The sequence below is a fragment of the Trachypithecus francoisi genome, unplaced genomic scaffold (genome assembly GCF_009764315.1).
Source record: "Trachypithecus francoisi isolate TF-2019V2 unplaced genomic scaffold, Tfra_2.0 Lachesis_group1, whole genome shotgun sequence".
Classification (NCBI taxonomy): domain Eukaryota; kingdom Metazoa; phylum Chordata; class Mammalia; order Primates; family Cercopithecidae; genus Trachypithecus; species Trachypithecus francoisi.
The window spans coordinates 180,277,222-180,302,484 of record NW_022681454.1 but is presented as its reverse complement, the minus strand read 5'-3'; the positions used below and the strand labels follow the sequence as shown (position 1 = coordinate 180,302,484).

The window sequence follows — 25,263 nt, the reverse complement described above, 5'->3', positions numbered from 1 at the left end:
TTTTCTATACGAGTTGCACTGAGTGTGCCGCCTCTCCTGCCTCCCCTCCCACCTCCTCCACTCTCGTGCCTCTGCCACGCCTGAGACAGCAAGAGCAGCCCCTCCTCTTCCTCCTCCTCCTCAGCCTACTCACTTTCACTTATGAATGGTAAATGTATTTTCTCTTCCTGAAGAGTTTCTTAATAATATTTTCTTTTCTCTAGTTTATTGTATAATACAGTATCTAATACATACAACATTCCAAATACATGTTAATGAACTGTTTATGTTATCCACAAGGCTTCCAGTCAGCAGTAGGCTAATAGTAGTTAAGTCTTCGGAGAGTCCAAAGTTATGTGAAGATTTTCAACTGTGCAAAAGGCTGGCTTCCCTAACCCGGTGTTGTTCAAGGGTCAGCTGCATAGGATTGTATTTCTGTGACATGTTCAGAATGGGCAAACACATAGAGACAGAAAGTAGATTAGTGGGACAGGGAATGGGGAGTGACTGTTTAATGCTTAATTGTTTCTGGGGTGATGGAAATGTTCTGAAATTGGTGGTGATGGTTGTAGAACATTGTGGATATATGTGAAAACACTGAGTTGTACACTTTCAAATAGTTAACAAGGTGAATTTTATGTTATGTGAATTTTATCTTAACAAAAATGTCTATCCCATGAGGATTTTGGTAGAATTTGCTCATTTCTTCCTGGAGGTTAATTTTTAACCTGTTATTTTTAAAATTTTCAAGGCCTTTGGTCTACTGAAGTTTTCTATACTTGAGACAATTTTGGTAACCTGTTTACTTAGATTTCTCCACATAAATGCTTAGTTCCTTTGTCTTATGGAAAACACGAATCTGTTGATGGTTTTCTATTCCATTCCACTGTGTTTTGGGCTACTCACAAACTGGCTAATATTATGGGTTTGTAATATGTCAATACTTGAATATGACGTTTTGGGTTTTGTAATTTAATCTGTAGTTTTAGGTCCAAATTATGTTTAACATTGTGTACCTTCTTTAAAGATTTAATATTTACCTTTTATTTTAGAACTAGTTATGTTAATTATATATTAGTGTATACATTTTCCTGGGTTGAGTGCTCAGTGACTGTTCTTTCATTCCACAGCTTGCCATTCTTCTTTCATGTGTTTCCTGCTGTTCATTGTTCAGTTTGGTTCTCAAGACAGTTTTTATGGGAGACGTAAGCGTTGTTTCATCATTCTTGTTTAACTTTGTCTCCAACATTTACACAGAAGACAGTTAGTTATGAAATTCATGGCTTATCAGTCTTTTCCTCTCTAAAAGTCTATAGAAAATATTCTCTGTGCCTTGGCATTTATTGCTACAGGAGGAGGAATATGAGGCCAGCTTAATCCTCTAAAGGAAACTGCTTGTTTTCTGCCTTACTTTCTCAGGGTGCAATCCTTATCATTATCATTCAGACTCTTTTCCAGGATGGATGCCTACCTTAACACAATTTTTCCTTTGCATATGGTGCGCCATTTTAACTTGGAAATAGAGGTGTAGCTTCATATATGGAAAGTGTTCTTCTAATATCTAGATATCTCAATTTACATCCATATATAATTTCATACACATTATACATATCATTTTTGCTTATTGCTTCTGTTGCATTTGTTCTCGGCTTTCTGAAGGAACACCAGTTTTTTTCCAAACGTTGGCTCTCTTTTCTGTACATCATCTGTCATTTTCTCACTTGTTTTCTTCTTTTCAGTCATTTCATATGCATTCTTGGGAAACTTTATTTTTCACATGACTGATTTGATTTTTTGCAGCATAATTACTTTTTAAATCTAATGTTGCCAAGTTTTCATTTACGTTGCTTCTCTCCTTACGATTTTTCTCCTCTTCTTTAATGGTAATGGCCTGCTCTAGGGTGGAGCCCCAATCCACAACCTCCGGTATTCACATTCTTGTATGATCCCCTCTCCTTGAGTGTGGGTGCGACCTTTGTCTTCTGTATAGCCAACAGAGTTTGGCGAAGGGGCTGGGGTTTTGCTCCATGATATGCTATGTTCTAGAAGACTCTGGCTGGCTAGCTGACGTGTTCTAGAAACTCTTCTTGCTGTCTTAATGAAGTAGGTGCCCCATGTGGTGAACAGCTGTGGGCAGCATCTAGGAACTGTAGCCATCCTCAGGAGCCACAGACAGCCACTAAGAGCTGAAAGGGGCCTCAGGTAGGGACCTCCGTTCTGCAACCACAGGAAAAGGAATGCCACTAGCAACCTGAGTGTGGGAGCAAATGTTTCCCCATTTGAGCCTCAAGTGAAAATGCCGCTAGCTGACATCATGATTGCTGTCTTGTGAGAGCTGAAGCAGAAGACTCAGCTAAGCCTGATTCCTGATGCTTGCAAAGTGCAAGGCAGTAGATGGGTGATGCTTTATGCCATGAAGCTGGGAGCAATTTGTTATGCAGCAATGGATAACCAATACATTAGAAGAGAATAAAATATCTTTAGGATACCAAGAAATTTTTGATATATTCTTCTGTATCTTGACAGAGATAACTGTCAGAGATATGTTCTTTTGTAGAGATTCCCAGATGATCCCCTATTTATTTTTTTCTGAAATACTAGCTTTTCCATAGATTCCATGTAGGTGACTCTCCACTTTTCATCCTAGGATTTGTAGGTGCTGTCTAGGTGCTGAAAAGATGGGACTGGAAATGGGAGAAAGAAACCACCCTCTGTCATTTTCCCATAGCAATACAGCAGAGAGAGAGAACTCTATTTGGGCTGTGCCAGCTCTAAAAATGTGAGGCTGATGGAGGGAAGACAGGAATAGAATTGGTGTGGAAAGGACAGTAATAGGGACAGGGACTGAGGAAGGGGACACAGACATACAGCTGACGATTTTTAAGAGATGGGGTCTCATTCTGTTGCACAGGTTAGAATGCAGTGCATAATCATAGCTCATCGCAGACTTGGCCTCCTGGGCTGAAACAATCCTCCTGCCTCAGCCTTTCGAATAGCTAGGACTACTGGTGCACAGCATCGCACCTGGCTAATATTAGCTGATTTACGCATAAATGTAGAGGGTGCTTCAGCTGTGGCTAAGGGAAGTTATCCTGTTCTATCCTACAAGAGACAGACAGCACTGAAAGATGATTAGAAGATAGAAGGCAAATACAGAACCTGCTCACTGCAACTTGGCAAGAGTTTAGAATGTTGCAGAATGAACCATGGACCAAACAAAAATGACCCAAAGAATCTGCACAGGTCTATCACCTGTCCACAGGAAAATCATTAATTAGACCTATGTGCACATTTCCAAAAATGTATAAGCAAGTCATTATTGCATGCAGGCCTAAGCTGCATGGCAGTAGCACTTTGACCTCAGATGAAAAGGCCTGGATGTCAGGGGGAGAAGGTTAGATGTGAGGGTCTTTGAGAGTAGAATGAAGAAAAGCCCTCTTGCTGACACTCCCAGTGGGCAGGCACCTCCTCCTCTCATTTCTGGGTAGGGTCCTGGATACATATAAATGGACTATGGGGTTCCTTTTTGGGGGGATGGGGAGTCTCCCTCTGTCTCCCAGGCTAGAGTGCAGTGGTGCAATCTCGGCTCACTGCAACCTCCGCCTCCCGGGTTCAAGCAATTCTCTTGCCTCAGCCTCCCAAGTAGCTGGGACTACAGGCACACGCCACCATGCCTGGCTAATTTTTGTACTTTTAGTAGAGACGGGGTTTCACCATATTGGCCAAGCTGGTTGCGAACTCCTGACCCCGTGATCCTCCCACCTCAGCTTCCCAAAATGCTGGGATTACAGGAGTGAGCCGCTGCGCCCGGCCACACTATGGAGTTCTTAAAGAAACCTTCTAAAATAGCATAAGTTTGATTCTTTATATTAATTCTATTCTCTAGAACCTTGGACCAGTTGCTACAGGTACTTCAGTTTCAGAAAACAAACACTTTCAGCTTTTCCAAGTCGTTTCTGATGGCGTATCCTTAGGTAGGATGTGCTGAATTCTGGCCAAGATTTTTCTCAGTCAACCTTCATCTTTGTTATTATTATCGCCAACACCATGCACGGTCTGACATTAGGTGGTCTGTCTTATGTTGTTAATGTTAACCTTGCCCCCCCCGATTTGCTTGGCATTTTGGTTAAAAGTTAAAGGGAAATGGCTTGAGGATGTTAGCTGGATGTCTAGCATCCTCAAACTAGTTTCCCTTCTTTATACTCAGCAGCTGAGTAATAGGACTCAGCTGCCTTCTCTATACCATTGAGGGTCCTTAAACCGGAACCATCAACGTTATAAAGAAAGCAGCTGAATCCTATTACTGCTTCTAATCTGCTTTATTGGAATCATTTAAAGGGATGGGCAGATAGATAGACACGGTGTGAACACAGTGATTTCTATCATGTTTGGGTGCTGAATCTTTAGAGGCACATAGACAGATTCCTCCAGTGTCCTGATAAGAATGCCAGGGTAGCTCAGGGAGATGGATAAGAATGGGCAACAGCTGTTGAAGGCCTAAGCTACTGAGCTTGGAGGAGAAGATACTTGATTAGCGTTTAATAGACTTCTTTTGGAAAAAAACTGAAGGCTACACAGGCAAGGTTTGTATCATATGGCTTCATGGAGCTAGTGAGTGAGATGTTATGAAGAGCAGAAGTCTTTGACAGAATTGCAGCCAAAAAGATAAAAGTATAGGCCATGGTGGTTAATTTTATGTCTCAACTTGGCCGGATCACTGTACCCAGATATTTGGTCAGACATTATTCCAGATGTTTCTGTGAGAATATTTTAAAAATGAGACTAACATTTAAATCAGTAGGCTTTGAGGAAGCCAAGTCCCCTCCACTGTGTGGGCAGCCTTCATCCAGTCAGTGGAAGAAAGTCTTAACAGAAAATGGAACACCCTCTGAGAAAAGGGGAGCCTGTCAGCAGGTGGCCTTCAGAATTTGAAGGCCACTTGAACTGCAGAATCAGATCTTCCCTTAAAATATATCTCTTTAGGCTGGGCACAGTGGCTTATGTGTGTAATCTCAGCACTTTGGGAAACCATAGCGGGAGGATTGCTTGAGCCCATCAGAGACCAGTCTGGGCAACATAGTGAGACCCCCATCTCTAAAAAAAAAAAAAAGGCATTCAAAAATAAAAAAAAAACTCTACATGTGCATGTGCACCTGCACACACACATCCACATTGTGTAAGGCTCTCTCCAGAAAAACAGAACCAATACAATGTGGAGGGGGAGGTGGGGGGAGAGAGAGATTTATTTTGAGGAGTTTGCTCACAAGATTGTGGAGGCTAGCAAGTCCAGCATCTGCAGAATGGACCAGCAGGCTGGAGACCAAGAAAGAGGCACTGGTGCAGTTAAAGCCGGCAGCCGTCTGCTACAGAAGCATGTCTTGTTTGGGCGGTATCAGCCTTTGTTTCATTCAGGCCTTCAGCTGCTCGGGTGAGCCCTCCCCCGCCCCACATTACGGAGGGAAGTCTGCTTTACTCAGTGTTCATCCATTGAAATGTCAGTCTCATCCAAAAATACCCTCACAGGAATATACAGAATAACATTTCACCAAATATCTGAGCATCCTGGTCCAGCCAAGCTAACGTGAAATTATCCACCACGTGTATCCCATTGCTCCTGTTTCCCTGGAGACCACTAACACACTGACCGATAGCTTTGGTTTCTGGCAATGGGCTTGAAAGTTTGAATAGCAGAATCACTCATCAAGACGTAGTTAGTAAGCTTATAAACGAAGAGTGCTAATTAATATAGAATTGCGTAGAGGATAAAGTGTATTTGCTTTGCGCATATGTTTAAGGACCCTGAGTATTCGTCTCCATTATTAATTATACCCACCTCATCACTAGGGACCATCTAACATGCGCCAGGGCCTGGGACTATGCCGAGTTCTGACAGTTCTCTGGTCCTCTCTGGCTGGTCCAGGGACATCATTTCATTGTCATGTGGGTCCCCCCAGAAGTTACTAACACCCAAGATGGAAGTCACATTCTTTTGTAAGAGTGACCCCTTACTCTGCCATATTCTGTTCATTAGAAATGATTGACTAGGTCTAGCCCACACTGGGGGAGAAGCTCCCACAGGAGGGTGGCTCCCAGGAGAAAGGGGTGACTGGGAGCTCACTGAGAAGCAGCCTACCACATTTGTTATTATTTTCCCTGTCAATTCTTCAACTTCAAACCTTTTCCCTTAATCACCCCTTACTTTCCATTTCACTGCCAACACCTCGATCTCTCTGCCTTCTCACCATAAAGCAGATTAGTAACAACTTCCGTAACTCACCATGAGCTCCTGCATAGTCCTCGTTCACGGCAGCTCGTCATTATTCCTGAAACGCGCAGAACCACTTCCTGTTCTTACTCATTCATTTATTTATTCAGAACACTTCAGGAATTTGCTTGCCATCCTTGCGCAGGGGCCCTGCTAATCTTCCCTGTACCGTTCCGATTTCAGGACACGTGCTGCCGAAGCGAGGGCGCTTTCTGTTCTTGTTCTCCAGCCTTCAATGCTCCTCGTTGCCTGCTTCCCATTGTGGGTCGCGTTCCTTCCAACGTGCGTCATCCATCCCCCCGCTGGGCGGAGCCTTCACTGCGTTACCTTCTCAACATGGCGGGCTGGCCGGATGTCACTTCACCTTCGCCTTTTCCTCTCCGGACTCGGCTCACCGACCTTCTCAGCAGAGCCGGCCCTGCTCACTACCGCCCCCACCGGTCGTGTTGTGCTTCATTCCCACAGGCCGCATAAGGTAACATTTACGTCTGTTCTGGCTGCTTGACTGATTCTAATTTCCCTGTCGATGCTTTTCTTCAACTAGGCTGAAATCCGTGTAACTTCCTATATTTCTGTGCATATGCGGTATCTAACAATATTGAGCACCTACGAATTTCTCAAATACTTGTGGCTTCAGGTGAAAATAGAACTCTGTACTTCCTAGCTGCCTGAGCCAAAAAAAAAAAAATTAGAAAAACGCTAGGAAGGAGAGATAACATAAAAGCCAAAAGAAGGACTATTTCGAGGCCGGGCGCGGTGGCTCACGCCTGTAATCCCAGCACTTTGAGAGGCCGAGGCAGGTGGATCACCTGAGGTCAGGAGTTCAAGACCAGCCTGGTCAACTTGGCAAAACCCCATCTCTACTAAAAAATACAAAAAGTTAGCCGGGCGTGGTGGTGGGCGCCTGTAATATACCAGCGACTCGGGAGGCTGAGGCACGAGAATCGCTTGAACCCAGGAGGCAGATGTTTCAGTGAGCCGAGATGGCACCATTGCTCTCCAGTCTAGGCAACAGAGAGAGAGACTCCGTCTCAAAAAAAAGGACTGTTACTGTTTTGAGATATTTCCTAATAATTCTATCTCAAAATGTACAGAGACGAACATACTACGACTGTTTTTAGTAATCCCACGTTTTTCTATTATTTCTTCTTTTTAGTCATTCTATTTCTATGGTAGACACAGAGAATGATATCTCAATGAGATGGTTTTGTCCCCAAAGAGATATTTGGCAGTATCCGAAGACATTTTTGGTTTTCACAGCTCAGGGGAGGGAGGATTGCTCCAGGGACCTAGTGGGTACAGGTCAGGGACACTACAATGTATAGAATAGCCTCCAACAACAAATAATTACTTGTCCCTAAATGTCAACAATGCAGAGATTGGAAACCCAGCTTTATCTCGAGCACAGGAGTGGTGTAGTAAAGTCAGGGCGAACCTGGATTCTGAAGCCATAGTGCTTGTGTTCACATCCCGGCTGTGCTATTCACTAGCTGTGTGACCTTGGACAAGTGACTTAGCATCCAGCTTTCTTCATGTGTAAGTGATCGGAGTAATAGAACTCATCAGTAAGTGTTGTCGGAGGATTAGCTGAGTTAATCGTTGTAGAGGTTGTCAAGCACTGTCTGGAACATAATAAAATCCATCACAAGTATTTGTGGTGTGAAAACCCCTTTGCAAGGGTTCTATGTGATATAAGTGGAAGAAATCATCCCTTCCGGTGATCTCCCCCTGTCACAATGGAGTGAAAAACCTGAGCAGAATCTTATGGGCAGAGTGTAGCCTTAATTAGCTGCATCAATCCCTTGTGGCTGAATGACAAATTCATTGTTACCTTTGGCACTCACCACCATGTGAAAGTTGGAAATTGCAGCTAGTTTTAATTCAGGAATAATGTGTCTATTGAACGTTCTGGCATTTCTCTGAGAGGATCTAAATTGACTATGTAAAAAAGGAGGTGAACCGGCTCTTTTAAATAAGAGCAGGCATGCAGGTGACTAACATGCTCATTAGATTTCAGACCAGTAGAGCCACCCATTGTTAGTCACAGCAACCAGGTCCAGCACAATGGTGAGACCACTTAGAGGTGCCCACACCATCAGGACAGCAGCTGTGCAGAACAAAGACACTCCCCTTTGAAAGGGACCATGTTCTGTGGCTTGCTCCAGATTTTTAATTTACAAAGCTAACGTGCGTGTGTGTGTGTGTGTGTGTGTGTTTGTGTGTGTGTGTTTTCCAATCACTCATCAGGTTAACTTGACATCTGAATTGCAATCCTGCACTGTGCTTTTGCAAGTAGATGAATTTCCTCTGCATCAGAACAGAATTTTCTTAGGTGTAGGTTTTACGTTATGATTCTTTTTGGGAGTTGCAATCATAGGAAAATTAGGAGGACTAAATCAAAAAGTATTTTAAAAAGTAGATAACTTTCATCACTTGATAACACATACATCTGGTTACATCTTAGTCTTTCCTAATTCAACTTAAGAATGAAGCTTGTAAAAGTAATTGGCAACTGGCTGCCTCTGCTTTGCATTTAAGTCTCCATGCTAGAAGACAGGATGGGTACATAATTGACAAATAATTAATTTGCTTCTTAATTATTTACATCAGTTTCCCACTGTCCTATAGAAACACAGAGAGACTCTGGGAGCAGCTAAAATATGTATTTTTAGGGTCTTCTTATGATTATGCTAACAAGTCGTACGTGTCCACAGCAAATGTTAGCCAGGTGTGGTGGCTCACACCTGTAATCCCACCACTTTGGGAGGCTGAGGTGGGAGGATCGCTTGAGCCCAGGAGTTCGAGACCCTGTCTTACAAAAATTTTAAAAAACCCTAAAACCATTAATTGGGATTTCAGATAACAAAACATAATTTAAGGGAAAACTATATCACAATACTAAAAGCCTATAATATTGTTCTCTAAGAAGTGACATTGGTTGGTTATAAGCAAGTTTGGGTTTGAAGCATGTGAGCTTGTGGTATTAGTTAAAATTTCATGTCCCCTTCAATGCCCTTCCATGCAAGACTCCTTTGAGACCTTCATTGCAGGTGCTATGAGAGGAAAATATTCTGTTTGCAGCATAGTAGCAAAATGAATGCTATGCACATAATTTTAGTGCTTGTTTCAGATTTAAATTATAGTTATTGTATATTTATTCATGTTTCTTTATGTGAACAAAAATAAAATTATTCAACACTAGTTCCAATATAATTATATGATTTCTTAATTCCAGTAAAAGTAATGGCCCATGTTTGAGAAGGAAATCTTAGCTAGGTGAAACTATAAGTCTCTCTGATAGTCTAATTTTCTAGTTAATAATTTTCTCCATAAAAAGCTAAAACTTAACAAAAATTCCAACTCTTTTTCATAGAAAACATATAAATTTTTAACATATAAAAAAGAAGAAATACAGGCGTACGATTAAAATTTCAAGTGTAATAGGAGTGTTGCCAGGAAAAGGGGTTCCAATCCAGGCCCCAAATAAGGGTTCTTGGATCTTGTGCAGGAAAGAATTCAAGGTGAGTGGCAGAGTGCAGTGAGAAGAGAGGGTTTACTGAAACCTACCCAGATACAAAGTAGGGCATCCTCAGAAAGCAAGAGGAGGAACCCCTCATCTTTGTCTTAAGTTTCTCTTATATAGGGATATTATCTATGGAAAAGCTAAGCTACATTATGTCTGCATGTCGGTGGGCTGACAGTGTGACAAAATTTATTCCTTGTTGGTTTAAAGAAAGCTGTCCTTGGCATTTTAGTGCACAAGCACACCATAGCGTGACTATAATTCTCTTTAAAAGCATGTATTGCTATGTGATATTGGGACATTGGGACATTTTGCTGTCATAAGAGTTTGTCCTTGCAGGCATTTTTCTCAGCCATTAACATCCTATGACCATGGGTGGTGACATGGTTTGGCTGTGTCTCACCCATGTGTCCCCACCCAAATCTCATCTTGAACTGTAGTTCGCATAATCACCACGTGTCATGGGAGGGACCCAGTGGGAGGTCATCGAATCATGGGGGCAGTTACCTCCAGGCTGTTCTCGTGATAATGAGTGAGTTCTCACGAGATCTGATGGCTTTATAAGGGGTTCTCCCCCACTTCACACTTCTCCTTGCTGTACTTCTCCTTGCTGCCACCATGTGCAGAAGGACGTGTTTGCTTCCCCTTCTGCCATGATTCTACGTTTCCTGAGGCCTCCCCATCCCTGCGGCACTGGGAGTCAATTAAACCTCTTTCTTTTACAAATTACCCAGTCTAGGGTACGTCTTTATTAACAGTGTGAGAAGAGGAAAATACAGGTGGTAACTGGCAAGGAATGTGCCTCATTAGGTTTAAGACGGAGTTGATTTTAAAGTGGTGGCACCCTGACTCTCCTAGGCTCCTGTTTCCCTAACAGGAGGGTATGCATTCATAGGTATTATTAAATATCTGTTGTGTCACTTGAGTAATCTTGAAGATCTTTCACTATCAATATAGATGGCTATTGTATTTTCCAATGAACAACTACCTTTTTCGTTATATGGATATTCCATGATTTTAAACTAATCCTCTACAAACAAAAATTTAGACATTTTTCTGGTTTTTACAATTACTAAAAATGACACAATGACTTTACTTGTACATATTCCTTTCCTAGTTGCGAGTGTATATGTAAGATAAATGTGCTGAAGTAAAGTGGTATTTGAATTTGAAAATGATAGTTTTATTCAACATTATATTCAAGTTTCTAGTTTCACACCTTTGCCCACACATCATTCTTTTCCATTTTTGACGATGTGATCTGCAAAGAGGTATTAATGGCAAAAACCACAATTACTTTTGCACCGACTGAATGTTGTTTCCATTTTCCTAAATTTACACAGAATCCTTCCACATGTTAATTAGCCATTTTCATGCCTTTTAATTTTCTGTTGACTTTTAGTTCTCTAAATTAATACTTTCCTGTCACATGTTTCAAACTTGAGAGAAATGTTATGTTTTGCTTTATTTCGTATCTTGTCTGTTCTCCATATCTTTTCCTTTCAGTGTCTTTAATCTTTTTGTCTTTTTCCTCTTTGCTAGTATTTCCAGTCTTCCCTCGCTGACACTGACTTGCTGGCAGCTGATCATTCTGTTGCTGGATGTTTCTAATGGAGCTTTGTCCTTCATTTACTTTCTTTACTCTCCAATTTCCCTTTTGACCTATTTTATCTTTAATTTTTGTTTGATTCCATATTCTGTTTAATTTCTTCTAGAGCACAAAACATGTGTTGAATATATAATTCTTTGCTCCTTTGTATGTTTCTTCCTGAATGTTTTTAAGCGGTAATTTGTATATGATATTCCCTCCTGCAATGTGTTCACATGTATACTAGAAACAATGACTGTCTTGTCCTGCTAGAGCTTTAAACCCAGCAGCACAGCAAAATTGCCTTGGAAGAATATTTACTTATTTATTGAGACGAGCTCTTGCTATGTTGCTCAGGCTGGCCTCAAACTCCTGGCCTCCAGCCATCCTTCCACTTCAGCTTCCCAAAGTGCTGGGATTACAAAAGCCACTATGCCCGGCCACCTGGGAAGAGTTTTAAAAATGCCAGTATCCAGGGCCCATTCCAAACCTCAACCTGATCGGGCATGGCCTGTAGCTGAGTTCCCTGTAGGGACTGAAGCACAGGGAGGTATGAGAAGTTTGCCTGGGCACCGTGGCTATGCCACTACCTTGCCAGTCCCATAGTGCCATGACACTGTGCAGGTAAATCTTGTGTCATTCATTTGCAGTTTAGTTTTATGGATACATTTTCATTTTGTGGAGGAAAATACTTAGAAAAGGAGTATCTATCTGGCTTGTATAAGAGTATTTTTAACCTAATAATAAACTGCTTATTTTGCTCCCCCAAATTATTATACCATTTTACACCTCATTTTGCTTAACACAAGTTTACAAAGATTTTTCTTTTTTCATTCTAGAAGATGTTATAATTTTAAGTGTGATATTATGCCTGTTGTCTATTTTGAGCTAAATTTTGGATATAGTGCAAGGTAAAGCCTGTGTAAATTTTGGAATCAGCTTGCTATTTTCTACCAAAAACAGCCTTACTTGGATTTTCATTGGATTTCTGTTGAACCTATAGCTCACTTTGGGAAAAACTAAAAGTTTAGCTATATTGAGTCTTCCTATTCATGACATGGTAGTTTGCTTTATTTTTTATGTGTAGTTTAATTTCCACCATCAATATTCTGTAATTTTCACAATATGTTTTACACATTTTTGTTAGATTTACCTCCAAATATTTCATGCTTTTGGTACTAGTATAAATGATGCCTCCTAAAATTTGAGTTTCCAATTGTTCATTGCCAGTACATAAAAAGACATTTGATTTTTATATTTTAGACTTGACTTCTACAACGTTGTTAGATTCACTTATTCCAATAGCATTTTAAAAAGATTATTTGGAATTTGTATGCAGTCACGTAATGAATGTAGTTTTGTTTTTTTAAGTCTGTGTGCCTTTTTTTCTGTTTCTTGCCTTATTTTACTGTTTAAGATTTTAAATACATTTTAAATAGAAGTGATGAGAGTTGATCTTCTGGTCCTGTCCTGTGCTAATCATGGTTATTTTAAAGTCCCTGTTTGATTGTTTTAGCATCTTCTTCATCTCTGGGCCTTTATTCTGTTGATTACTTTATCCCTTGATGGTGAGTTGGATGTTTTCTTGGTTTTCACCTCATATATATATGTATTTTTTAAATTAACCATCAGACATTGTGTGTAGAGGAACAATAGTAATAAAGGGAATTTTACAATGTTTTATGTCCAGAAATAGGCATACTTCTGCCAGGCCACTTGTGTGGAAGTTTGGTTTGAGTTTGGGTTTTGTTGCTACTATAATCACAGTTAGTTCAAACTTTTAAGTTCTTCCAGTCGTGGGCTCTGACACCTGGTACTAGTGAAGCACCTGGTGTGCTGGAGAGATTTTCTCAATGTTAGTGTTTCACCTTCATCTTTCGGCAGACCCTGAATGCCTGTCCTGCAAAAGATGTCTCCCTTTTCATTTGATTCCTCCCTCCCAAGAGTAAACAACTGTTGTTGCTCATTTTCCCATGAAAGACTTGAGGTGTGGAAGGGGCATTTTTTTATTCTCCTGGTCTAGCCTCCATCTTAGGCTATTCCTGTTAGCCTGGACCTCACGTATGGGATTTTCTCAGTATTTCTGCCTTTGTCTCATAGTCAAACTCTGCTTGTATCTGTGGGGGTTTTCGGAGAAAGCTTCCTGCTCCTTGCCCAATGGTAGCAGACCTCTCTTTTATATGGGGCATGATCCAGGGGCAGATGGCTTTTGCTTACCCTACCACAAACAAACACATTTTGCAAACCTTGAGGAACAAAAGGATTACCTGTCCACCCACAGTAGCCTCATGTTTTTGTGTTGTATGAAAGAAAGGCCCAGAAAGGAGGTGGGGATCTCTGTCTGTGTGCTGCCACACGAAGCTCTCTCTCTCTGCTTTTCTGCCATGTACCATTCTTCTCTATGGGCACCCAGTGGAGGCCCATTGGGAAGACCCTGGGAATGCAGACTGCTCATGTGTATGGGCTGTGTTCACACTAATGCGAGGCAACAATTCTAAAGATGGGTAACATCAACCCCAGCACTTTGGGAAGCTGAAGAGGATCGCTTGAGGTCAGGAGCTCAAGGCCAGCCTGCAACAGAGTGAGACCTCATCTCTACAAAACATAATTTAAAAAGGTTAGTTGGGCATGACGGTGTGCACCTGTAGTCCTAGCTCCTTGGGAGGCTGAAGTGGGAGGATCACTTGAGCCCAGGAGGTTGAGGCTGCAGTGAGCAATGATCGATTGTGCCACTGCATTCCAGCCTGGGCAACAGAGCAAGATCCGGTCTATAAAAATAAATAAATAAAAATAAAAATAGGTGATTTTCATTTGTTACTTATGACAGCTACTATTCAAAGGCTTTATCTGTATTAGCTCATTTAATTCTCACAGTAACCATATGGATTAGGAGTTACTGTCATCAATTCCCTTTCTGGAGTTAGGCCAAACCGCAGGTTAAGGGCACGGTTCTTTACAAGACTGCCTCCATGGCAGACACCAGCTGCAAGTTTGGAGGCCTCCAGAACCACCCGAACTTCTAACCAGCTGGCTACCAATTCGGGGGTCCCTACAGACTCTCTGAGGTTCAACAATTTTCTTGAACATCTCACAGAACTCAGGAAGGCATTCTACTTATGATGACAGTTTTATTGCAGTAAAAGGATGTACTTCAGAAGCAGCGAAAGGGAGAGATGCACAGAAAGGGATCTATGAGGGTTCCAGCTGCGAAGCTGCCCTTGTCCTCAGGACATGCTACCCTTCCAGCACATCAGTTTGTGGACTGCCACTGTGCATTGGCACAGAGGAAATTGCCAACCAGGGAAGCTCCCCTGAGTTCTTGTGAGTTTTATTGGGGTTTCATTACATAGGCGTGATTCATCGAATCATTGCCCGTGTGTCTCAGTCTTTGGCCCCTCTCCTCCTCAGAGGTCAGACCTCTGGTTCAAAGCCCTCAGCCCCCGATCACATGGTTGGTCTTTCTGCCTTGAGCAGCCTCCATTCCAAGTCATCGTGTTCACATAAACTATCAAGTGTGGTCCCAGGAGCCCCCCAATGAATTACAAAGACACTCCTAGAGCATGGGAAATGCCAAGGGTTTAGAAGTGACTTCCCAGAACCTGGGGACAAAGGCCAGCCAGATTCTTAACAATGTACTTCCCAGATGAGGAAACAGAGTCACGGAGCTATGCAGTCATTTACCTCAGGCACTCTTCTAGCAAATGGTAGACTTGCGATTCAGTCCACAGCACCTGGCTGTAGAGTATGTGCTCGTAAGTGGTGCAGCCTCCAGTGAAGGTGGAGAGTGAGTCAAAGTGAGAAATGTAGGTTGGCGCTCAGTTTTTTGACTTGTTCCGAATAGGGAGGTGAAAATGTCATTAACTAGAGTAGGAAACATCATAGGAGAAGGACTGGGAGGAACATAATGAGCTCAGTTCCCGAGCCTTTCCTGTTTGAGGAGCCCATCATACAGCTGAGTGTGCAAGAGAACGTTTCCAGGCTAGAGATGGATGTCAGTTTCATCAGGTTTTCAAGCAGTGAACATGCTCACGGAAGCCTCTAGAAAGAGAAGAGAAGAGTGTGTAAATGAGAAAGTCCTGTGTGGAACTTTCTCACGTGAAATGAAATGTGGAACACAAACATTTCAAAGATAGTTGGGGAAATGGAGTAGTGAAAAAAAAAAAAAAACGAAGTAGGAGTGGTGGAGGTCTCAGGCAATGTGGGTCCTACAAGCCGCATGGGAGAACAGTATTAAGAACTAAATGCTAAGGAGAGTTGATCTGCCTTAAAGACCTCGCTCCTCTGTACCCAGGGTTTCCCTTTATTTCTCCATCCTGGCATTTGTTATGCTGTAACTTAATTGGTTATTATTATTATTATTATTATTTTATAGACAAGGTCTCACTCTGTCGCCCAGGCTGGAGTGCAGTAGCGTGATCATGGCTCCCTGCAACCTCAAACTCCCCCGCTCAAATGATCCTTCTGTTTCAGCTTCCCAAATAGCTGCACTGCAGGCATGCGCCACCACGCCTGGCTAATTTTTTTTTTTTTTTTTTTTTGCAGTGATGAGGTCTCCCTATGTTACCCAGGCTGGTCTGTAATTGATTGTCTTGTTGCTTTCTTTACCACAGACTGTGTGCTCCATAAGGGTAAAGGCCGTTTGTATCTTGTTCGTTGTCGTATCGCCAATGCCAGTTCAGTGGTGAAAGTGGGGACTGCTTAGTAAGTATAAACCCTCCATAATGAGGGAACGAAAAAGGGGTTTGCCTGCTAGAAGATTATTTACAACAGTTGCAAAAGAGCTTCAGGAAAATGTGGCGGCTGAAAATATAATTTTGTAATAATTAATGCATAAAATAAGCATGTAAGTAAAGATGGTGAATTAAATAAGTAGAAAAAATGGTTGGAAGTAGAGGTAGACACAGGATGGAGAAAGAAGGATTTATTAGGAAAGGTTTACGGGGATGCCTGGGGAGAACAAGCCAGAAGAGAGGAGAGAAAGGGTTAATGGGTTGAGTATGATCATGGAGGACTGCGAGAGCACAGGGGGGTGAACAAGGGCAGGGACCCTTGGAGACGAAAGAGGGGAAGGGGAGCGCGGGGCAGAAGCAGGAAGATCTCTCTGACCTTCTCCCACTGTTCTCCTCCAAAGCAGGTCCTAAAATAATTATTTTATTTTATCCTGTAAAACAGGTCATTAGACCTTCATTCCAGCAGTTCCTCCTCCCTATAGCTAGAGAAAAGGAATGAAGACCCAGAGATGCCAAGCAGAATCTGAACAAATTGGCCTTGCTAAGTAGTCCCCAGGTTATTCTCATTAACTCATATTCCCTTTGTCCAACCATCCTTCTACAGGACTGTCCACTCTTCATCAATCCTAAGCATAAAAATACAGTTTTCCCTGTTTCTTTGGGCCTTCGTTTCTGAAGGCTCCTGGATTATGTACAACTTTGATGAAATAAATTTGCATGATTTTCTTTTGCTAATTGGTCTTTTGTTATGGGGTCTCAGTCATCAATGTTGCAGTGGGTTAAGAGAAGATATTACTTTTTCTCCCCTACAGAAGCTGAGCAAGAACAGATCAATGAAGTCAGGGGTGAAGGTCTGTCTAAGGTGAACACCACAGACACGAGGGCTTTAAGGACAACTGTGGGCTCCTGGCTTGCTTCGCACAGCACAGGCAGTGACTACAGGCTTCATCTCCACTGTGCAGGTCTGAGAAGACTGGGGGGTCTGTTAGGGCAATAGGGGCTGGGGCAGTAGCGAAAAAGTGGTTCAAATATGGGGTAGGCAAAACAGTGTAGTCAGACAAACACTAAAATGTTAAGAACAGTGGAGTAGATTAAAGTTTTTCGAGAAGTAGAAGAGAGAATTAGTGGCATGAGAAAGCTGTGAGAAAAAAGAGTGTTGCAGTTTTAGATTTCACTAGGGGGCCAGGCATGGTGGTTCATACCTGTAATCCCAGCACTTTGGGAGACTGAGGTGGGAGGATCACCTGATCCCAGGAGTTTGAAACCAGCCTGGGCAACATGGCAAGACTTTGTCTCTACAAAAAAAAAAAAAAAAAAAAAAAAAACACAGTAGGAAATTGTTACTGAAACGCCAGAGGGTTGCTCTCAGTCCTGCTGCTCACGGCACAGAAAGCCAATCAGTGACATGATGAGTGTTGCCAAGGAAGAAGGCTTTAATAGGGTGCTGCAGCTGAGGAGATGCCAGCTGAGTCTCAAATTCATCTCCTTGACTGATCAAAACCAGGAGTTTATATAGCAGGCAAGAAATGTAACAATGTATAAGAAAACAGGGCTAGGCGCGGTGACTCAGGGTGGTTGCAGTGGTTCACACCTGTAATCTCAGCATTTTGGGAGGCAGAGGTGGGCAGATTACAAGGTCAGGAGTTCGAGACCAGTCTGGCTATGATGGTGAAACCCTGTCTCTACTAAAAATACAAAAATTAGCTGGGCATGGTGGCGTGCACCTGCAGTCCCAGCTACTTGGGAGGCTGAGGCAGAAGAATAGCTTGAACCTGGGAGGTGCAGGTTGCAGTGAGCTGAGATTGCGCCACTGCACTCCAACTTGGCAACAGAGTGAGACTCCATCAAAAAAAAAAAAAAAGAAAGAAAAGAAAGAAAAGAAAAGAAAAAGAAAACAGCAGGAACTTGGGAGGGGCAAGGAATCGATCATGGTGAATGAGGGGTTGGGCATCTGGTGTGGTGATCTGGTTTCAGTTCTTTAATACTTTTTGTGAGAGGCCTGAAGGTCATTTCCTGAGGAATTACAAGCTCTCTAAGTGATCTTGGTGCCTGCCAACAGTATGGGAAGCACTGACTTAGCAGAAGCCCACGCAGTGCCTTGATCCCAACATATCTGCAGACTGGACCTCAGGCACCTGGGCAGCCTTAGGGCCCTGGGCCTGTGCAGGAAGACTCTGGCCTACGTAGGGATGCCAGGTCATTCCAGAAGATAGACCCGTGTGCCGAAGCTACTGGTGACTTGTGGACCATGGCCACCCATAAGCAGGTTACCATCTTTAGGCAGATAGTGCTGGGTCCTGCGTGCTGTGTTTGGTAAATCATTGACTTCCCCAGTTGGAGGCGGGGAGAGGGACTTGCGTGAAGAGGACAGTCACAGGTTTCACAAGGTTTTCAGGAGGGTTTCCAGATCATCCTTTTCATTGCGATAAGCAAAGCTACAGTCAAACATTTCCCTTCATCAATTACACTATTTGTGTAGTATATTTCATTGGCAATAATCTTAATCAAAGATTACATGATTAATTTATTAACTTAATTGAATGTATTTATTCTGAACACAGCATGCTAACAGCTTCTTCCTCTGAAAACAGATGAAGCTCTAAATTCTTTGTGGATAATTTCTACATTTTCTTTTGCAGATAGTGGGGAATATTTACCTAGCTATAAATTTTGTTAAATACATTTGAAATATATACATTTTAATCTGTATATATTAAACTTCTCCACCCCTGCTCCCAACAAAAATAGCACCCCATATATTCTGAGACTGTGACTCCTTTACTGAATGTACCCAAAGGCGAATGCACCAGGTTCAGGGGATGCGTTTGGACCTGAGGCCACACTGGATAAGACACGGTTTTCTGTTCAGGGGATGCCATTGGACCTCGAGACCACACTGGATAAGATACGGTTTTCTTTGGATTTGTCTTGTCAATTTTGATTTTAGGAAAATTTTAAACATTTCCCTTCCTCGAGGATTAAGATCTGGAAGCAGATCTTTCATTGGCTGGCTTTGCTTGTATTTGGGCTCGAAGATTCCTTGTCTTTATTAAACCCCTCCTTGTTAAGCCAGCTAGGTCAGAACCCCAGCTCTGTAATATAACAGCTCTCCAACCTTACACTGGTGCCTTACATTCTGATTCCTTTCTACAAGAACTGCAATGAAGATTAAATGAGATCTTACGCAAAAGCATTTTTTAAATGACTTAAGGCTAACCTTGTCTAAATCAATTGTCACTGCTTTAACTTGCACAAACCTACCTTGCTGAAAGTCAACTTTGGGCTGATGTAGCAGCCACTTCTAATCACAGTCCAATTGACTTCTCAGAGGGTTATGCATGGCTGAGGCTCTGCTGTCTCCTTCCCCTGGGAATGCCCATTCTTTAGACTGGGAGGAAATGGGATTATCTTCCCTCCTCCCCTCACCACAGAGCTGCTCTCCAGCCTTGAGCCATGTCCCCATGGGGTTGAGGAGTCCTCCAGGAGATTCTTAAAGGATGGTTCCTCCGTCTTCCAGTGGCTCCAGGTGCAGGGGACGGGGTGAGGGTGGGCCAGGGAGGAGGAGTGAGGCTATCACTGCTCTCTTAGAAGCTCCACCTCTGCTCTCAGTACCTACGGGGTGCCCTTTCTGGAGACAGGCACATTCGTCAGTGCAGAGGAACACACACTTGCTCCGGTAGGAGCAGAAGACGAGTTTTCTCTCTGCCCGCCAACATTCTTAGCTGAGACTCCCTATAACAAAGACAGAGTAAGAAGAGAAAAACAAACAGAAGTTTATTAGTATGTGTAGCTCGTGTGTACTTGGGAGACACCCAGAGAACTGAGTATGTTTCTGGAGTTGATCTCAAACGGGTAAACTTCAGGCTGAAAAACCTCCATGGTTCAGGAGTCTAGAGATCTAGTTGTTCTTCTCTCCCTGGTGCAGAGAGGAAGACACCCTTACAAGTGGACAGTTCCTTTATGGACGTCAATTTCCTTTTTACAAAATGGTAAGTCTGTGTTTTTAAAGGTTTTCCTGTGTCTGCAGTTTCTCAAAATAACCAGCTCCAAATGATGCAAAGAGGTATGTGTTGGAGGAGTGGTCTGGTTAATCTCTGACAGTCATATTTTGGGGTGATACAGTCTGGTCTCTGATAGTCATATTTTGGGGTGTATAATCTGATCTCTAATAGTCATACTTTGGGGTAATATACTCTGGTCTCCGACAGTCATATTTGGGGGTGGTATAGTCTGGTCTCTGACAGTCATATTTTGGGGTGATATAGTCTTGTCTCTGACATTATATTTTGGGGTGATATAGTCTGGTCTCTGACTCACATTTTGGGGTGGTATAGTCTGGTCTCTGACAGTCATATTTTGGGGTGATATAGTCTGGTCTCCAACAGTCATATTTTGGGGTGATATAGTCTGGTCTCTGATAGTCATATTTTGGGGTGATACAGTCTGGTCTCTGACAGTCATATTTCGGGGTGATATAGTCTGGTCTATGACAGTCATATTTTGGGGTGTATAGTCTGGTCTATGACAGTCATGTTTTGGGGTGACATAGTCTGGTCTATGACAATCACATTTTGGGGTGTATAGTCTGGTCCCTGACAGTCATATTTTAGGATGGCATATTCAGAGGCCTGTCAGTTTCCTGTTTCCAAGATGCTGCCATCAGCAGATCCAATCTTCACTGCCTCTGGCTGAGTGGAAACTAGCCTGGGCATGAGGGCATGTAGGCAGAGCAGCACAGCAGTGAGGGGAGGGAAGATCCATGAGGAAGGAAGGCATCCTCCCGCACCCCATGGTGTCCTGCACCATCATCGCAGCACTTGTAAAATGAACGCTTTACCTGCCTTCTTCTGCATCCTAAATGACATGCTTAGCACTGCTTCGTCTTTATACTTCATCCTAAATGACATACTTAACAGTGCTTTGTCTTTATAAAACAGATCTTTCTTTAAGTCTTGTGCATGCTGCAGATACAAAGCAACTTTTATGCGTGACCCACCCTAGTGGCCACCTACCCACAGCCCTGTGCGACTCTGGAGATGGCATGCACCTACCTCACCCGTGTCTGCGGGAGACGCTGTCTGCTCTGGACCCCAGGCTCACTCGGCTCAGACCCCATGCTCTGCTCAGTGCATCCAGCCTAAGCCAATTCTGCACAATCAGCCATGAAAATGGAACCCTCTCCAGCCTGTGCTTTGCAGGAAGGCTGTTTACTCTTTCTGCAAAAAGCCACACAGGTGGCACATTGGCTTTCTCTGTGGTCAGACCCTTCATTGCCAAAATCTTCAGCATGTTTCTGGCTTCCCTTATATTCTTTATTTCACTTGAAAAGGGGGTTGGAGTGTGAAACATTAATATCACACTGTAGCCTTTTTCTTAGAGTTTCAAATTGGTAAAAAAGGAAAGAACTCCTGATTTCTTCCTTCACTTAAAATGTGTGAGCCAGTCCGTGTGTGTGTGTGTGTGAGGCAGTCCCTGTGTGTGTGTGTGAGCCAGCCCGTGTGTGTGTGGTGTGTGTGAGCCAGTCTCTGTGTGTGTGGCAGGTCCTTTGTGCGCGGCAGTCCCCGTGTGTGTGAGGTAGTCCCTGTGGGGTTTCTCCTGCCATCACCACTTTACGGTTGGTCCCGGGCTGCCCAGGAGCGCTGTGCTGGTTGCCTGGTTGGCAGTAACCTCAGCTGGAGCTTCTCCAGGGGCAGGAAGGTGGCCCTGGATCTCCAAGGCGGAAAGCGTCCACGTGCTTGTGCCGTGTGGCTTCCTGGCGACCTGCCCCCTATGTGGCACCTGCCTTCAGAGGCGCTGAAGCTGTGGGCAGCCACCCAGGTCTGTGCAGCGCGGACTTTCTCCAGCCTCCCTCGCGTCGCACATAAGGGCTTTTCCTAGCTTAAGAAGTTTCTGCCAAGAAAAGTTGCCACAATTCTGTCTTTCACTTTCCTGGAGTCTCCTCAAAAAAGGAGAGGAGAGGGAGGGGGGGGAGGGGAGGGGAGGGGAGGGGAGGGAGGGGAGGAGGGGAGGGGAGGGGAGGGGAGGAGAGGGGAGGGGAAGGGGAGGGCGGAGGGTGAGGCGGAGGGGAGGGAGAGGGGAGGAGGGGAGGGAGAGGGGAGGGGAGGTGGAAGGGGGGAAAAGACAAGAAAAGAGGGGAGGGGAGGGGAGGGGAGGGAGAGGGGAGGGGAGGGGAGGGGAGGGGAGGGAGAGGGGAGGGGAGGGAGAGGGGAGGGGAGGGAGAGGGGAGGGGAGGGGAGGGGAGAGGGTCGAGGGAGGGGAAAGGGGGAAAGGACAAGAAAAGAGGGGAGGGGAGGGGGGAGAGGGGACGGGAAAGGAGGGAAGGGTGAGGGGAGGGGATGGGGGAGGGGTAGCGAAGGGGAGGGAACTTTTGCCTGAGGAATGCAAGTCTTTTGAATTGCCAGACTCAGAGAGATGTTAAAACGAGATGGCAACCGCAGCCTGCTGCCCCTTTTGATCTCGGAATTCATCGCTCGAAACTGCTTGCTGTTGCCACAGTAGCTGTAAACGTACCTAAGGACACCATGCCCGGACACTGCGACCCACCATAATCAATGTTATTTCTGTAGACCAGTGAGAATTCCTGACCAGTCTCATTGTATCAGCCCACTCCTGGTCCGCCTTTATTGCCTTTAAAAATCCACCTGGCCGGGTGCGGTGGCTCAGGCCTGTAATCCCAGCCCTTTGGGAAGCTGAGGTGGGTGGATCACGAAGTCAGGAGATTGAGACCATCCCGGCCAACATGGTGAAACCGCGTCTCTACTAAAAATACAAAAATTAGCTGGGCGTGGTGGTGCATGCTTGTAATCCCAGCTACTCAGGAGGCTGAGGCAGGAGAATCACTTGAACCGGGGAGTCAGAGGTTGCAGTGAGCTGAGATGGCGCCACTGCATACCAGCCTGGAGGCAGAGCAAGACTTCGGAAAAAAAAAAAAAATCCACCTGTGCTGGGCACAGTGGCGCATCCTTATAATCCCGACACTTTGGGAGGCTGGGGAGGATCACTTGAGACCAGGAGTTTGAGACCACCCTGAGCAAAATAGTGATACCCTGCCTCTACAAAAATATTTAAAAATTTAAAAAATTAGCCAGGCACAGTGGCATGTGTCTGTGGTCCTAGCTACCCGTGAGGCTGAGGCAGGAGGATCACTTAAGCCTAGGAGTTTGAGGCTGCACTGCAGCCTGTGGGACAGAGCCAGGCTGTTGTCTAAAAAAAAAAAAAAAAAATCATTTAGGCACAGGGCTCATGCCTGTCATCCTTGCACTTTGGGAGGCCAAGGCAGGCAGATCATGAAGTCAGGAGATCTAGACCATCCTGGCCAACATGGTGAAATCCTGTCTCTACCAAAAATACAAAAATTAGCCAAGCGTGATGGCGGGAGCCTGTAGTCCCAGCTACTCAGGAGGCTGAGGCAGGAGAATCGCTTGAACCCGGGAGGTGGAGGTAGCAGTGAGCTGAGATCCGGCCACTGCACTCCAGCCTAGCAACAGAGTGAGATTCTGTCAAAAAAAAAAAAGTCCACTTATAACTTCTGCTAATTGGGATGTATATTCGGGGCAACTTGAATCTATGCTCCCAGATTGCAATCCTCAAGCTTAGCCCAAATAAACCCTCTACTTACATTGATTTTGTTTCGGTTTCTTCCTTTTAGGTTGACATTGCTAGTGGGAAAAAACAAACTCTGTAAAATATTTTAATGAGTTTATTCTGAGCCAATATGAGTGGCCACAGCCCAGGGAAACAGTCTCAAGGGGTTGTGAGCAAGTGCTCCTGAGGTGGCTGCGTTACAGTGTGGTCTTGCACATTTCCAGGAGGCAGAACAAATCCATACGTGGAAAGTGTGCATTGGCCTGGCCAGGAAACGCAGGACATCTTGAAGTGGGAGCTTGCAGGTCACAGGCAGATTCTGAGATTCTTTAATCTGCAGTTGGCGAAAGGAACAAAATTTTGTCTAAAAATATGGAGTTAGCACAATAGGCTGTTGAAGTTAAGATAAAGATGCTTAGGATTTGCCCTGCGGAGAATAAAAAAAGGAAAAAAAGATAAAGATGCTGTGTCAGAGTCAGCCACAGTACGACCTGTTCAGCAAGACTCCCGGCCTTACATCCTGTTTAGAATTGTTTTTTTTTGTTTGTTTTGTTGAGACAGAGTCTTGCTCTGTCGCCCAGCCTGCAGTGCAGTGGTGTGATCTCAGCTCACTGCAAGCTCCACCTCCCAGGTTCACGCCATTCTCCTGCCTCAGCCTCCTGAGTAGCTGGAACTACAGGCGCCGCCACCATGCCCGGCTAATTTTTTGTATTTTTAGTAGAGATGGGGTTTCACCGTGTTAGCCAGGATCGTCTCAATCCCCTGACCTTGTGATCTGCCCACCACACCCTCCCAAAGTGTTGGGATCACAGGCGTGAGCCACCGCGCCCAGCCTAGAATTTGGCTTCTTATTATGACAAAGAGTCTGTTTTGTCAGCCTTATGATATCTGCTTTTACAGGAATGCTGGTCAGTTGTTGTGTTTAAGGTCCAAAAGAAAGTGGGTATGACGAGACATGCCTGACCTCCCTTCCTGTGATAGCCTGAAACTCAGTTTTAGGCTTTCTCTGGAGTTCCCTTGGCCAAGAGGGGGTCTGATCAGTGGGGGGCTTAAGATTTTATTTTTAGTTCACCACACGAGTAATGCACATTTGTCTGACAGGGGTGACACTGGTGTTTTAACCCCAAGTGGGAGTTGCCTCCTCAGATGCTTTTTGGAGATTTAGGGTAGGCGTGGAGCTGGCAGGGAAGCTGTGAAAGCCACCGTGGGAGGTGCAGGCAGCGACCTTGAAGTCGGCTTGCTGTAGCCTCTGGCCTGGGATTGGCTCCGCCTCCAGGAGCTGGTTGAGACAGTTCTGCCAGGAGGACGGGTTTGGGGAAAGTTCACTACAGGCCACTGAGGGGCTGTCCCCGGTCGGTCTGTTCCTTCTCTCTTCCCTTCTCTTCCTGTCGCCTGTCCACTTCTCACACATTCATCCTCCCAGCTCTGCTGCCCTCAGTCTTGCCAGCAGCCTCCTTGTTGCCAGATGCTTTTGTCCTTGTTTCTGGAACCCCTGCTGTTGCCAAAGGCACTGTAGAGAGACAAAAGAGTGATACAAGAATAATTATAATGACTCTGTACAGAGGGTGGTGCTTCACTCAAAGCCTTGTGGAAG

General features: G+C 44.2%; 1 long non-coding RNA gene and 1 other non-coding gene across 2 annotated transcripts in view; one reads left to right on the top strand and one right to left on the bottom strand.

Moving 5' to 3' along the window:
* Positions 1-6,344: 6,344 nt before the first annotated feature.
* On the bottom strand, positions 6,345-6,453 carry LOC117086461. Its single transcript, XR_004438371.1, has one exon. It is a non-coding gene; the product is annotated as a U6 spliceosomal RNA (small nuclear RNA).
* Positions 6,454-6,504: 51 nt separating this feature from the next.
* The window catches only part of LOC117086229, a 73,031-nt gene continuing 54,272 nt past the window's right edge, over positions 6,505-25,263 (top strand). Inside the window, exon 1 of the long non-coding RNA XR_004438250.1 lies at positions 6,505-6,719. This is a non-coding gene — a long non-coding RNA (uncharacterized LOC117086229). The remainder of the gene's footprint in view (positions 6,720-25,263) is intronic.